The sequence below is a fragment of the Macrotis lagotis genome, chromosome 2 (assembly GCF_037893015.1).
Source record: "Macrotis lagotis isolate mMagLag1 chromosome 2, bilby.v1.9.chrom.fasta, whole genome shotgun sequence".
Taxonomy (NCBI): Eukaryota; Metazoa; Chordata; class Mammalia; order Peramelemorphia; family Peramelidae; genus Macrotis; species Macrotis lagotis.
In genome coordinates, this window is record NC_133659.1 from 34,276,789 (window position 1) to 34,290,314 (window position 13,526).

The 13,526-nt window shown below is 43.2% G+C and overlaps 1 long non-coding RNA gene across 2 annotated transcripts in view; it reads left to right on the forward strand.

The window, feature by feature from the left end:
- LOC141512579 (uncharacterized) overlaps positions 1-13,526 on the forward strand; it is a 54,420-nt gene that overhangs the window by 8,485 nt on the left and 32,409 nt on the right. The window lies entirely within an intron of this gene.

Genomic DNA, 13,526 nt, shown 5'->3' on the forward strand with positions numbered 1-13,526 from the left:
CAGTCCCACAGATGGAGAAACCGAGGCCCGGGGCTGCCGTGGCAAAACGACCTTGAAGATCTTGGGGGCAGTTCCCCCCACTTCCAAGCTGGGAACCCTGAGGCCCGCGGGAGTGGGTTGACCTTGACCTAGACCCCTGGATCGCCCGGGGCTGACCCGGCCCAGGCTACCTCCCCGGACTTTCTCGGAGGACTCTCCTTTGTCCTGCAGAACCTGTGGGTGGACCCCCGCCCCAATCCCTCCCCCCCCCCAGCCTTCTTAGCCTTGCCGAAACTCACTTTCCCCAATTAGGTTAAAAACCTCAACCTTACTATTTTTCTCCTGAATCCAGGCTGACAGACGAGTGACTATGGCAGGATCTGAGTCAGGATTCTAGGAAAGAAGGCATAGTTGGGGGGGGGGCTGAGCCAGAAAGTTCAAACTGGACCTCTGCCACTTCCTAGCCCTAAGACTCTGAGCCAGTCCCTCACCCACTGTTTCCTTGGCAAGTGATTGGAGATGTGAGAGGGGGCAAGAAGTCGAGGGTGACACCTAGGCTGCCAACTGGGTGGACTAGGAGGCTGGTAGTGTCCTCAAGATTAATAGATTAGGAGTGGGTAGAGCACTGGCCCTGGAGTCATGAGGACCTGAGTTCAAGTCCAGCCTCAGACACTTAATAATTACCTAGCCGAGTGGCCTTGGGCAAGCCACTTAACCCCATTGCTTTGCAAAAAAACCTTTAAAAAAAAAGATGACTAGATTAGAAGTTTGAAAGGGAGCGGATTTTAGGGGGAAGGAGGAAGGGAAAGGATAGGAAATAGATGCTGTCAATCACTAACCCAAACACTGTGGATATATCTCATTTGATCCTCCCCGCACCTCTGTGAGATGGTTATTATTCTCATTTTACAGTTGAGAAAATTAATTTAGACCAGTGAAGTGATTTGACTGAAGTCACACAGCAAGCAATCTGTTATGGGAAAGGGTTTCTGACTTGGGTTTTCCTAACTTCTAAGACCTTACTTAGCTACTCCCCATCATAGAGAGCAAACAAGAAATGCTACGTCATCTCATCACATCTCCCATTGAGGGGACCAGAGGGTTAGTCTAGCTCCATAAGTGGGGTCCCCTAGTCTAGGAAGCTGGGAATTTTCCCTAGGCACTTTGGATACAGATTTGTTTAGGAGTTTGGCAAGAGAAAGGAGGGAAACATAAAGAATTGTGGTGGAAATGACATGAGCTAGTATTTTTTTTAAAGCATGGGGGAGACCTGAATATTTTGTGGCAAACAGGGAAGGAGCTAGTAGCTGGAATAAGATTGAAGAGTATAGAGAGACAAATGAATGGGGGAGGCAGTCTTCCAAAGGAGGAAGGCAGGATGAAATCAAAATTATCCATGGAGGGCTTCTCCTAGGCAGCTAGGTGGCACAGGGCGCAGTGGACTTGCAGTTCAGAAGACCTAAGATAAAATCCAGCCTCTATCTGACCCTCCTAGCTGGGTGACATTGGGAAAGTTATTTGACCTATGGCTACCTCAGTTTCTTCATCTGTAAACTGGGGTTACTCTGAGGCTTAAATGAGATAATAGTTATAAAGTGCTTTTCAAATCTCATATGAATGCTAAAGATTGTTATTTGTCTTTTGTTCTCAAAGAATACTGTGGCATCTGGATGTGAGGCCATGGACATGCAAGTGATTTGAATTTCAGTGAGGGAGAGTGATATGCAAAGTCACCAGCATCACCTTCTTTGGAATCTTCTGGGTCCAGTGGCCACTTATGGATAAGGAAGACTGGCCTTGGCCCTGAATGCAGAGAACCTGGCCTTTTTAACCTAGGGCTTCCTTATTAAGATACAACATCCCTAAAGTTTAGAGAAAGGAGGAGAGGGTGGGAAATGACATGAAAGGATTTGAGAGACAGAAAGAACTCAGTGAATGGTCAAGCTTTTTCTGGCTAAGTAGGAGGTGAGATCCTCAACTGAATAGGAGATGGTGGCATGGGATACTGGAGGAGAGAAAAAATTTTGGATCAGCCATCTGGGAGAATGTGGTAGTGAATCAATTAGGGAGGTACAGAAAGCTGGTGAGATTTGATATAAAGCACAGGGGATCCAATTCCTATTGTTGGGTGACTTTTTTCTGGCCCTGGATAATGGGAGTTTTCCATAGGTAGGATTGGCAAGGCATGATTGGTCATGGAACTATAGAGAGATGTCCATTTGGAAGTGACCATGAAAGGTCTTAGTTTGAAAATCATATCAGGGTCAGGTGGCTTGATCTTATCAAACACAGCAAGGTGCCAATTAGTTTCTCCTACTCAGCATGAGCATCAATATCTTCCTAGTCATTTTTCTTCTCCTCAACAAATTAGCAGTTAAGAATGGAAATATTCTTCCCCATCTATCTTGGTACTTTACCATCAACCCTTCCTTTCATCCTAAGCCTTGGTCCTAAACCCTCCTGTCCTCACATTCCTATCTCTAGTGTCTTTTAAAGGAAAAAAAGATGCTTTGGTTATCCATTATTGCCCTTGCCAGCCTCATGTGAGGTTTAACCCCTCTTGACTGTTCTTAAACAGCAGTGCCAAGCTTCTGTCTTCACCCTGTTACCTTGTCTGACTTACATCTTCTGTACATTGCTTTTAAAAATCTGCCTTGACTGTGCAACCACATTGATCTCATCAGACAAATCCCCTATTTCTTTCTCAATGGAACCATTTCCCTTTGAGCTTCAGGCTTTCCTTCTTAAGCCTTCTGGACTGACTTCTCCTATAGAATTCTAGTAAATATTCTATTTAACCTTCCTCTCACCTGGTTGAAATCTACTTTTCCAAAACCTATCATACATGCCAGAATACACTCATCTTTAGTCTAAACTCCAGAAAAGAAGGAGCCCTTCTCCCTCAGGTTTCTGTCATTTTCAATACAGCACCCAGGTGTCCTCCCTGTTAGCAAGTCAGCTCTAAAATAGAATTGCCCCTAGGTGGGCCCTTTATCTTGTGAGAAGAGACTACATGGTTTAATGTAAATTATGTAACATGAAATTGTAGTAGACACAATCAGGACATTTGTATGATTTTTCTCCAATTTTATTCAGCCACAGTTATGTAGGAGTGAATTCAGCAGATCGGGGGAGGGATCCAAGGCTGAAGTTTGGCAGGGCAAGATTGGAGATAGGATAAGGATAGCTTATTATGATTTGACTGAGCAAATTGACCAATGGCTATCATCATCATCATCATCATCATCATTATTATTGGTCTATTCCCTCTCTGTCTCACTTCCTTTGCAAATCTCTACTATAGCGAGCTGGGACAGCAACATGGTTGAGGCACAAGGGCCTCTCCATGTCCAATTCTTCCCAGAGACTTTCTTTGCCTTTAGGGAGCACTCCCTGAAAAGAACCTAGAATAGCATGTCTTCTGGACATGAAGTTTATAATCAAGAAGACCAGGACTTTTCTTCTCCCAGTCTTGGAGCATTAAGTGAACATTTCTTCAAATGGGCTTTGAACATAGGGGTTAGGTGCTTTTTCAATTTTTATATTTTTCTCTCTCTGAACACAGGCTGCTGAACAGTGCTGTTAAGTGTTATGCTTTAAGTAGAGAAACTGGAGAAAATAAATAGCTGTCCTATATCTAAATTGATTTTATACATTATATTTTTCTAGATGGAGCTACTTTTTGGAAAGACTTGTTCATCCTTAGTTCTAGAAGAGGACCAATCATAAGGGTGATATCTTGACTTGCTCATTGATTGGATTTAGGTGAGTGAGAGCTAGGCAAAGTCCTTAGCTTTCACTCTCTCCTTCAGTCAGTGAAGTCCAGTGGCAAGACAATCAAGATGACTGGCCATAGCCCAGGATGCAATGAATGACTCTGGTGTTTCCAAATTAACATCTTTCCTAGCTCTCGATCTGTCCCAGGCAATAGCCATTCAATGACCAAGGGCTAGGTGAACCATATCCACTTTTTGTTTTAAGAGAGATTCCTCAGAACTTTGGGATTGGGGGTATAAAACGCTAGAGACATAGAGAAAACCCTGAACCCTCAGAATTGATTCTGGTCTGTATAAGCCCAGAGCTGAAGAAAGGTTTCAGGGCCATGGGTGACATTAGAAACAAAGTAGTTGCCCAGCAATTTTGGACAGCTTGTTGAGTTTTAGCCCAACAAGTTGAGGCACAAGAATTGAACATTATTGTGCAGTAGGAAATGAAGAGGATGAGTAGGAAAGAGAGGTAAACATGAATAGATGTGGTGAGGTAGGTGAAACCAGTAAAATAACATACTCAAGAAATGGCATCATGGAAAGAAAACAGCACCTATAACCCTCAAAACCCAAAATCCAAGTTGAATGCCCAAACTTTTTCCTGGAAAAACCATAGGAAAAAAGTGCAGGAACATGAAGAAAAGACAGGCATCTATGATCAGACTCCATTGATAGTTTCAGTGAAAGATTCATTCCTTTTCCTCATAGAATAGATTGGGAGAGAGGCTTCTATAGGGTTTTGTCTTCTAGGGGTTGGGTGGAGCTGAATTGGCTTACTTGGAAACATAGGAGACTATGTGTACCTTTTGAATCTCTAGACTCACTATATTCAAGGATTCTTCATTTAGCTGGAGAGTTCCCAGTGGGAGGAGAGGATTACTGAGAAGCCCCAGTCTGAGAGAAGTGATTGCAACTGGGAATAAATATCATTTATGCGCTTTAGGAAGGAACATTTCCTGGGAGCAGGTTTCAGTTAACCATGATTCTGACTTTTATATCTCATTTTAAAATTTGATTGTAAGCTCCTTGAGACCAAGAACTAGGTTTTCTTGTCTTTTTTTTGGTGTCCCCAATGCTAGTACAATAATAATAATAAATATTGATTGATGAATTGAAAGTATCACTGAAGTAGTTGTTGGAGCCATATTTTTCCAGTCATTTTTGAAAGCTGTTTGGAGTCATGCAAAGAAGGAAGCTAAAAATGTCCACAATCTTTGACCCAGAGATTTATATCTCAAAGAGATCATTGATTTAAAAAAAAAAAAAGGAAGACCTGGGGCAGCTAGGTGCTACAGAGGATAGAGTACCTGCCCTGGAGTCAGGAGTTCAAATCCAACCTGGGACATTTGGTCATTTGGTACTTACTAGCTGTGTGACCTTAGGTAAATCATTTGATCCATTGCCTCTACACATACATACACACGCGCGCGCACACACACACACACACACACACACAGACCCATGTATATCACAATAATCAAAGCAGTGCTTTTTGAGAGAGGAAAGAGCTGAAAACAAAAGTGCCTATTACTTGGGAAGGGTGGTTAAGCCAATTACTGTACACAAACATAATGGAATCTTGCTGTGAGCTAAGAAACTACAGACAAATGTGATAAAAAGAAAAGCATGGACAGATTTTTCAAGAGTTGCAGAGAAAAGCAGTATTATACAGTGATGTCAACAATGGAAATAGAAGAATGGCCACACTACAATGGAAATGGAATGTCCTAACAAAGTAGATGAGGCAGGTATTATTGGTAAAATGATGGCCATTTTATAGGCGAGAGACCTGAAGCTTGGGGGTTTAACATCTTGTCCGGGGACACCCAGAATGAATAAACGAAAAGACATTACTAAGCCTTTAAAATGACCTGTGCAAAGAGCTGGGAATAAATACTAGCTTCCAGGCTTGCAAGAATTTATATTCCAAAGAAGGAAGACTGTGGACACATCAGGAAACTAAACTTGGAAATGGGATGGGAGAGAGATGAGCAGGTAGTACCAAGGTAGATTGGTTCTGGGAAGTATTGCCTGTCAAAACCACAACTCTAGGGTTGCAAGTTTGGGTTAGGGGTGGGGGTGAAGGGTGAGGTGGAGGCCTCCCACACTAGGCCAGTGACAGCCTTTCCAAAGATTATGACTCCCAGAGGTCTTCAAGGAGACAATTATGGGGCGTTGGCAATTGTTTGCTTATAGAGAACAAGACGTTCCTGGCTAGGCAAAGAACTCAAAATGATAGAGGCAAACAGAGAACTCTTCACCCCTATGAATGGAGCACACTCCCCCCCCCCCTTCTTCCCTTTTTATTTGCCTCTCTCTCTACTCTCTTGTTTCTTTGTCTCTCTCTTTCTATCTGTCTCTCTCCCCCTCTTCTTCCCTCTCTGGCTGCCTATCTCTCCCTATTCTGTTTCTGTGTCTCTGTGTCTCTCATACACACACACATATATTCCTGTGTTCACCTCAGTCCTGAACACGTTTAGTCAAATATAGAGTCTATTAGCATAGAGATCATTCAGGATGGGGTGAAGATTAAAAGATAAAGTCCCAAGACCATTCTGTCTGCCTATTCCACCAGGTGTTGAAGTGAATAGAGCACTAGACCTAGAGTCAGGAAGACTTGAGTTCCAGATACATCCTAGCACGATGGGCAAGACACTTGACCCCTCTCTGCCTCAGTTTCCTCATCTGTAGAATGGGAATCATAAGGCCCTAACCGCAGGGCTGATAGGAGGACAGAGTGAGAAAATAAATGTAAAGTACTTTGTATGCTTTAAGCTCTAGAAAAGTGCTCTCAGTTAACATTCTTACCCAATCAGTCCCATGGAAATGTTGCGGTCTTTTCTGGGCCCCTCAAGGCTTCTTGCTGGGAGAAGAACAGTTGGAGCTGGACCAAGTAAAGGGTCAGGCTCAAGTGAGGGTCAGCAGTGGATTGTCTTGCCTTCAGTCTGTCTGGGCAGGGGGCCTCTTTGTTGAGACTTCAGGACTTGTCAGGGCCCAGTGGACAGTGTGGACACAATTTAAGGAGGTAGAGTCAGAGGGAAAGTGAGTCTGGGGAGCCCAGAGCTCTCCAGAGCTGGACAGTCAGCTCCACTGGGTCAGTGGCTGCAATAATCCTTGAGCTGCCCTAGGCCAACTCACCTGGGTGAGAATGACTGCTAGGTGCAGTCTTCTAGGCTACCAGACTACACAGAGAAGTGTCCACTAGGGATGGCAGTGCAGAGGGAAGGCGCTTCAGCCCTTCAGAGTGTGACATGAAGTCCTGCCCCCCCCCCATACCTGCAACGTCTGGCAAAAGCAGGTGCCTGGCCTCTGCTGGACAAGCTGGAATATGTGGTAAAGGGGTTCCCACACAACCCACTCCCTCCCTGGAGAGCTCTCCCCTGGGAAGCTTTTCCTGACCCTCCCCATCCCCATCCCACCCCCACTGCTGCTGGTTCTGATCCAAGGCGACAAATAGAATGCAGCTGATCTCTGCTTCCAGTGACAGCCCTCAGATACTTGCAGACAGCATTCAGGCTCTCCCTAAATCTTCTACAGGTTCCTGGAACCAATCCTCAAGGGACATTATTGACCCAAGCCCATTCCTCATCTTGATGGCCCTCACTGGTCATTGTCTTTCTTAATTTCCTTCCAGTCAGTCAGGTTTCCAAGGTCAGAGTCACCTTTGATTTTCTCCCTCAGTTCCAGCCATTCAACCAATTAAAAGGTTCCTTTTCATCACAGGCCTGGCCCCTCGGAACCAGTCATAGAAAGCCTTCTGCAAGACAATTTCATTCCTTGTCATACCTTTCCAGACCATAAACAAAAACAATTTGCAGCAATAAAATATTGACTTCAGAGAACAAAAACATTTAAAAAAATGAAAAATTTTAAGCACTAACAAAACAGATGAAGGAAAACAAGAGCCTGATTGTCAAAACTTCAGCCAGGACTTGACTAAACAATCTGATAAAGTGAAAGTGTAAGAAAACAAACCCCACACTCTATGGTTCACAAGATACCCATCTGAAAAACAAAGATAAGCACTCTCTTAAAATATGGGGGTGGAGCAATATTTACTGAATTGCACAAAGACAAAAGAGTGAAACAAGAACAGCAGGAGACATTAATGTTTCTCAGAGATGATACAGTCTTAACAGAAATAAAAGGGAAAAAATAGAGAACTTATCAAATTGTTGGAGGACTTATAGCTATTTCTGGTTTTTAAATTATATATGTGTGGGGCGGCTAGGTGGTGCCGTGGATAGAGCACCGGCCCTGGAGTCAGGAGTGCCTGAGTTCAAATCTGACCTCAGACACTTAATAATTATCTAGCCTTGTGGCCTTGGGCAAGCCACTTAACCCCACTGCCTTACAAAAAAAATTATATATGTGTGTATGTGTGTGAATGTATTCATATCTATAAAAGATGTATATATAAAATCAACAAAAATCAGTCTTCTCTCTCATTGTTCTCCTCATGTACAGTCAAGGAAAAGAAATTTCTTCATTGGCCATATTCCCTGATCTATGTGTATGTGTATGTGCATGATTCTGCCCACCCAAGTCATTCACATCTCTGTCTGATGTAGGTGGGTAGGAAGTTTTATCATTAGTCCCTAATTGTGGCTGGTTTCTTTATGCTGATCAGAGTTCCTAGTTTCTAGGTCTTTTAAAATTGTTTGTTTATTCCATATTTATCATTGTATAAAATGTTCTCCGGTTCTTCTCACTTCATTTTGTATCAGTTCATAAAGTCTTCCCATCATTTTTGACAGCACAATAGTATCTATCTCATTTATATAGCCTAACATGTTTAACCATTCTCCAAAGGATAGGAATCCCCTCAGATTCTCATTCTTTGCCACCTCAAAAAGAGTTTCAGTAATACTTTTGAACATCCTTAGCTAGACTGCCTAGCTTACAACCAGAATGCATTTTTGAATAGTCTGCAGGAGGAGTAGAAGCATCAAGAACAGAGCACCAGCCCTGGAGTCAAGAGTATCTGAGTTCAGATCTGGCCTCAGACACTTAATAATTACCTAGTTCTGTGGCCTTGGGCAAGCCACTTAACCCCATTGCCTTGCAAAAAAGAAAGAACATTTGGGATTGCCCCACTGGTGACTGCAATTATTGTTTGTTCCTTATTCTTTAAGAGGACCAGGACCATCAGGGAGGTGATGCCATGACTTAGAAATAAATTGGATTTAAATGTGAGAGGCCTGCACAAAGTCATTAGCTTCATTCTCTTTTCCAGAGCCTTCTGGGTCCAGTGACCATATATAGATTAAGATGACTGGGGTGGGGGGGTGGCTAGGTGGGGCAGTGGATAAAGCACAGGCCCTGGAGTCAGGAGTACCTGGGTTTAAATCTGGTCTCAGACACTTAATAATTCCCTAGCTGTGTGGCCTTGGGCAAGCCCCTTAACCCTATTTGCCTTGCAAAAACCTAAAAAAAAAAAAAAAAAAAAAAAAAAGATTAGGATGACTGGAGATGGGCCCTAGATGAGGTGGGAAACCTTAGCCTTTTTAAGTTAAAGTCTTTAACAGGTCTCAGTTTGACTGAGGCAATGTCCATGCAGTAACTAAGACTAGATAAAAAAAGAAACAAGAAAGAATGACCTCCCTTACCTAGTCAAAAAAAAAATCAATCTGGGAGGGGAAGACCCTAAATTGGCTCAGTAATAGGTCCCAGTTTTGGGATAGTCTTCAGGGATAGCCCTGGACTGAAGACAGAAGAGAGTGTGAATGCTCATCAATTGGGAAAAGGGACAAGGGAGAGTTAAGATATTAGGAGAAACCTTGTTTTCCAAACTTAAGGCCCAGCTAGCGAGCTGTACCCTTGAGTTTACCACAACAGTCCTTTGCACTTACCCTTTGGATGATCTCACATTCTGGAAAAATCCCACAGTTATTCCCTGAGTTTAGTCAAGCACCTGACAGGACCAGACAAATATTCAAGTTCCAGTCACTTCTGTGAATCCAACTTGTCTCATTGTTGCTGTTACTCCTCATTATCAGGCTATAGCTCATTGCAGTGCCATTGGTATGTGTTGAGATCTCCCCACATTGCCCCAGGTTCCCCCCACTAGGGACAAGGCTCCAGAATATGTATCTGGATCCCCTCCTTAACTTGCAAGTCATTTCCCTCACTTCGAAATTAATTTTCTTATTAATTAAATTAAATTGATTAAATTAATTGATTAAATGGTTTAAAATGATTAAATACAATTGATTCCTGACTTTCCTGTCTCTAATCTACTCTCTTCGGCTCTGGCCACCCACAGATTTGAGGTTGGTTTAGTCCCATTGACAGGAATCAAGAGTAGATGTCAATGATTTATAGAAAATGTTGATTAGAAAGGGAAGAGTGCCCAGAACAGGAGAGATGGCCTGGCAAGTTATTGAGAGATAGGTGGTCACAGTGAGAATAAAGAGTGGGCTTAGGGGGCAGCTAGGTGGCACAGTGGATAAAGCACCGGCCCTGGAGTCAGGAGTACCTGAGTTCAAATCCAACCTCAGACACTTAATAATTACCTAGCTGTGTGGCCTTGGGCGAGCCACTTAACCCTATTGCCTTGCAAAAACCTAAAAAAAAAAACAAAAAAAAAAGTGGGCTTAGGAGGATTTTACCATAGGCTGAGTTGTGTTATAAATGGCTTGTGAATATTTAGTCCAGTGATTAAATGTTGGGGTTTTTTTTATTGACAGTTTAATAAACAGCACACCTCTCCCAAGGAAAGAGGAGCCCTGAAATCCGGAACTGTGAGGTGTTATATGCACTTTGAAAGGCTTTGTTCTTCCCTCTTTGTGCCAGTCATTGGCTGGAGTCACAATCTAATTGATACATTCCTCCCTATAAATTTTTCCACCCTGCTCATTAAGCAAGAACCTCTACTTCCTTGAGCATGGTCACAGGAAAAGGATTCAGACTTTAACTCAATCTCAGAACTAGGTGTGGCTTAATCTGGTTTGATCAGATTGATGCTAAATTTTTTGTCTTAACTCTAGTACCTGCCCATAGGCAACAATAGAGGCAGGGCTCCTGCTGACGTCAAGGGAGTCCAGTGCTCCTAGAAATGCCTCTGCCCCAAGGCACCATTAAGTCTGTCTCTCTTTCCAGGTCTAATATGGTCTGTTGTCTGTCTTTCTTTCCTTCCTTCCTTCCTCCCTCATTCCCTTCTTTCCTCCCTACCTCCTTCCTTCCTTCTGTTATAAATGGCTTGAGGAACTAGTCCTTAACTGGGCAAGAGTAACCTAGAGTCTGGCCCTTCTCCTTTGCATGTGCTCAAGGAAAGCTCTCTGTTCTTGCTCTTTAGTATAAGGAGCAGGGTGGGGAAATGCATAGGAACCAAATATCAATTGGATTTGTGACCCCAGCCTCTGACTGGCATGAGGGGGCAGGAACAAAGCCTTTCTAACTGCATAAAAGAGCTTGTTTGCAGGGGTTTCCCTGCCCCTCTCTCCCATCATGGGAGAGGTGTGCCAGTTTGTTAAGACTCCCTGACCAGCTCTTTGGACACCTGGGTGTAGGCAGTAATCCTACAAATCCAATATGTCCCTCTTAGTGCTAGTTGGTCTTCCAGGAATAGTTTCCAACAAATGGATAATGCTGTTCCTCCTTACTTCCAAGGGGCCCTCTTAAATAGGCCATAATCATCATGATAATAGGTACATTTCCAAAGCTGCTGAACCTCCTTCCACTGCAAGTTTTTATACCAATGTCTTTAGAAAGGTCTTCCTGGCTGCAAAATCCAAACTAAATTTCTGATATTTTGTGCCATTGGATCAACCCTAACAATAGCTAATATACCTAGTGAAGTTCCTTAAAATATTTTTTTCTTGCAAATAGCCATTTCAGCATTTTCCTTGCAAGTCCATACTAACTTACAATCGCAGTTTCCCTTAACAAGTCCTTCAGTTTGTGAATATTTACAAGGGATCCAGGTACTAACATAAATCTCACATGAGTCTGAGTCCAGACTGGTCCAGTGTCTTTCCTATCTCTAAGTTGTACGGTCCAGAATATATGCACCCTGCTTCTGAACATGTCCAGACATTTTCTACTCCCCAGGCAAATATCCTGGCCAGTCAGTTATTAACAATAGTCACCCTGAACTGATTCAGTCACATGCCACTGGTGTTTCTCTCCTCTGGATCTGAATCCTGTGCCACAGTGCACCTCTGACCAGGGACCCAGGAGTAGTCACCCAAGGCCAATTCTCAAACTGCTGTGAACTATGGCAAGTCCAACAGCCACACCAAAAGATTGGGCATTGACTTCTTTTTTTGTTTTGTTTTGTTTTTTAGGTTTTTGCAAGGCAAATGGGGTTAAGTGGCTTGCCTAAGGCCACACAGCTAGGTAATTATTAAGTGTCTGAGACAGGATTTGAACCCAGGTACTCCTGACTCCAAGGCCAGTGCTTTATCCACTACTTCACCTAGCTGTCCCTGGACATTGACTTCTGCCAGTTAGACTCTCCTCCCACCTTTACTAATACCTTGTCCTCTAAATCAGAGATAGGACTCTCCCTAGATAGGATATACAGATTCATGTAGGATATAATCATGTCACCCAATAATCTCCCTCTTTCTCTCTCAAGGGAGAACATTTTCACCCTGCCTTCCCCCTTTCCATAAGGAGAAGGGCATAAGTAGGTGTGTCACACTTACAGGGTCAAAGGGAAGTTACAGATAAACAATGTACACATAGGTGAGAGATGCTGGAGATGAACTGGCCCAGTGTCTCTCCTCTCCTTTTCTCTTCTCTTCTCCCTTGGAGGCATCCAAAGTCCTTCAGCATCTTCTGAATCTGTTCCAAAAAGTCCTCTCCAGCTCTGGTGACTAATTGAGACCTTGCCTTACTTAACAACTTACTCAGATCAAAACACATGCTTCCATCACAAAACAATGAGATTCTGGAGCTTATTACAATTTACATTTTGCCTTATTGCCATATTGACACACACACTTCACTTTGAACACAATAAACTTCCATTAGTGTTTTATTACATGAGCACATTCCCAGTGATAATGATCACATTGACTCAAGCTTGTAACACAGACATTCAGCAGTCATCTTTGTTCTAAGAATGAAGACCCAGCATCTGACTTAAAACAATCTTAACCTTTGCTCTTATTATAACAATGACTCAAACATCTTTAACCAAAATGATTTTTTTAGTTTTTGCAAGCTTGCCCAAGCCCACACAGCTAGGTAATTAATGTGTGAGGCCGGATTTGAACTCAGGTACTCCTGACTCCTAAAACAGACACTTACACAAGACAGAACATAGAACAAACACACACACTCCCATGGGAACATTCAAATTTACTCACACAGCACTGGATCCAATCTACCAGCTAGCAGCCACGTGGCTCCCTTGCCCCCCAAGTCTGGAGGCAGCCTTCCCCCTTTAAGATTTTGGGGAAATTTCTGGAGAGGGAACCCAAATCCCCCCTCCTTCAGGGCACCTATTATCCTCTGGCCCCTCCTTCAGGATAGCTCTCCCCCACAAGGAGGACTTTTCAGCCAGTCCAGGGTGGATGGCCAATGATGCCACCCTGGAAATCACCCTTATACCTCAGTTCTACTCCCAGACATTTTAATCACTCTTGGTTCCAAACTGGGGCCAATCTTCCTAGGAATCTCTGAGATATTTCCCCAGCAAACAATACCAAGAAAGTGGGCTTGAAATCAAGCCATTTGCATACATTATTTTCTTGTGTTCTTGCTGGAAAATACCAGGAAAAGAGATTTACATTAATATCTCATATGAACCCCCCAAATTGTTATAAATGG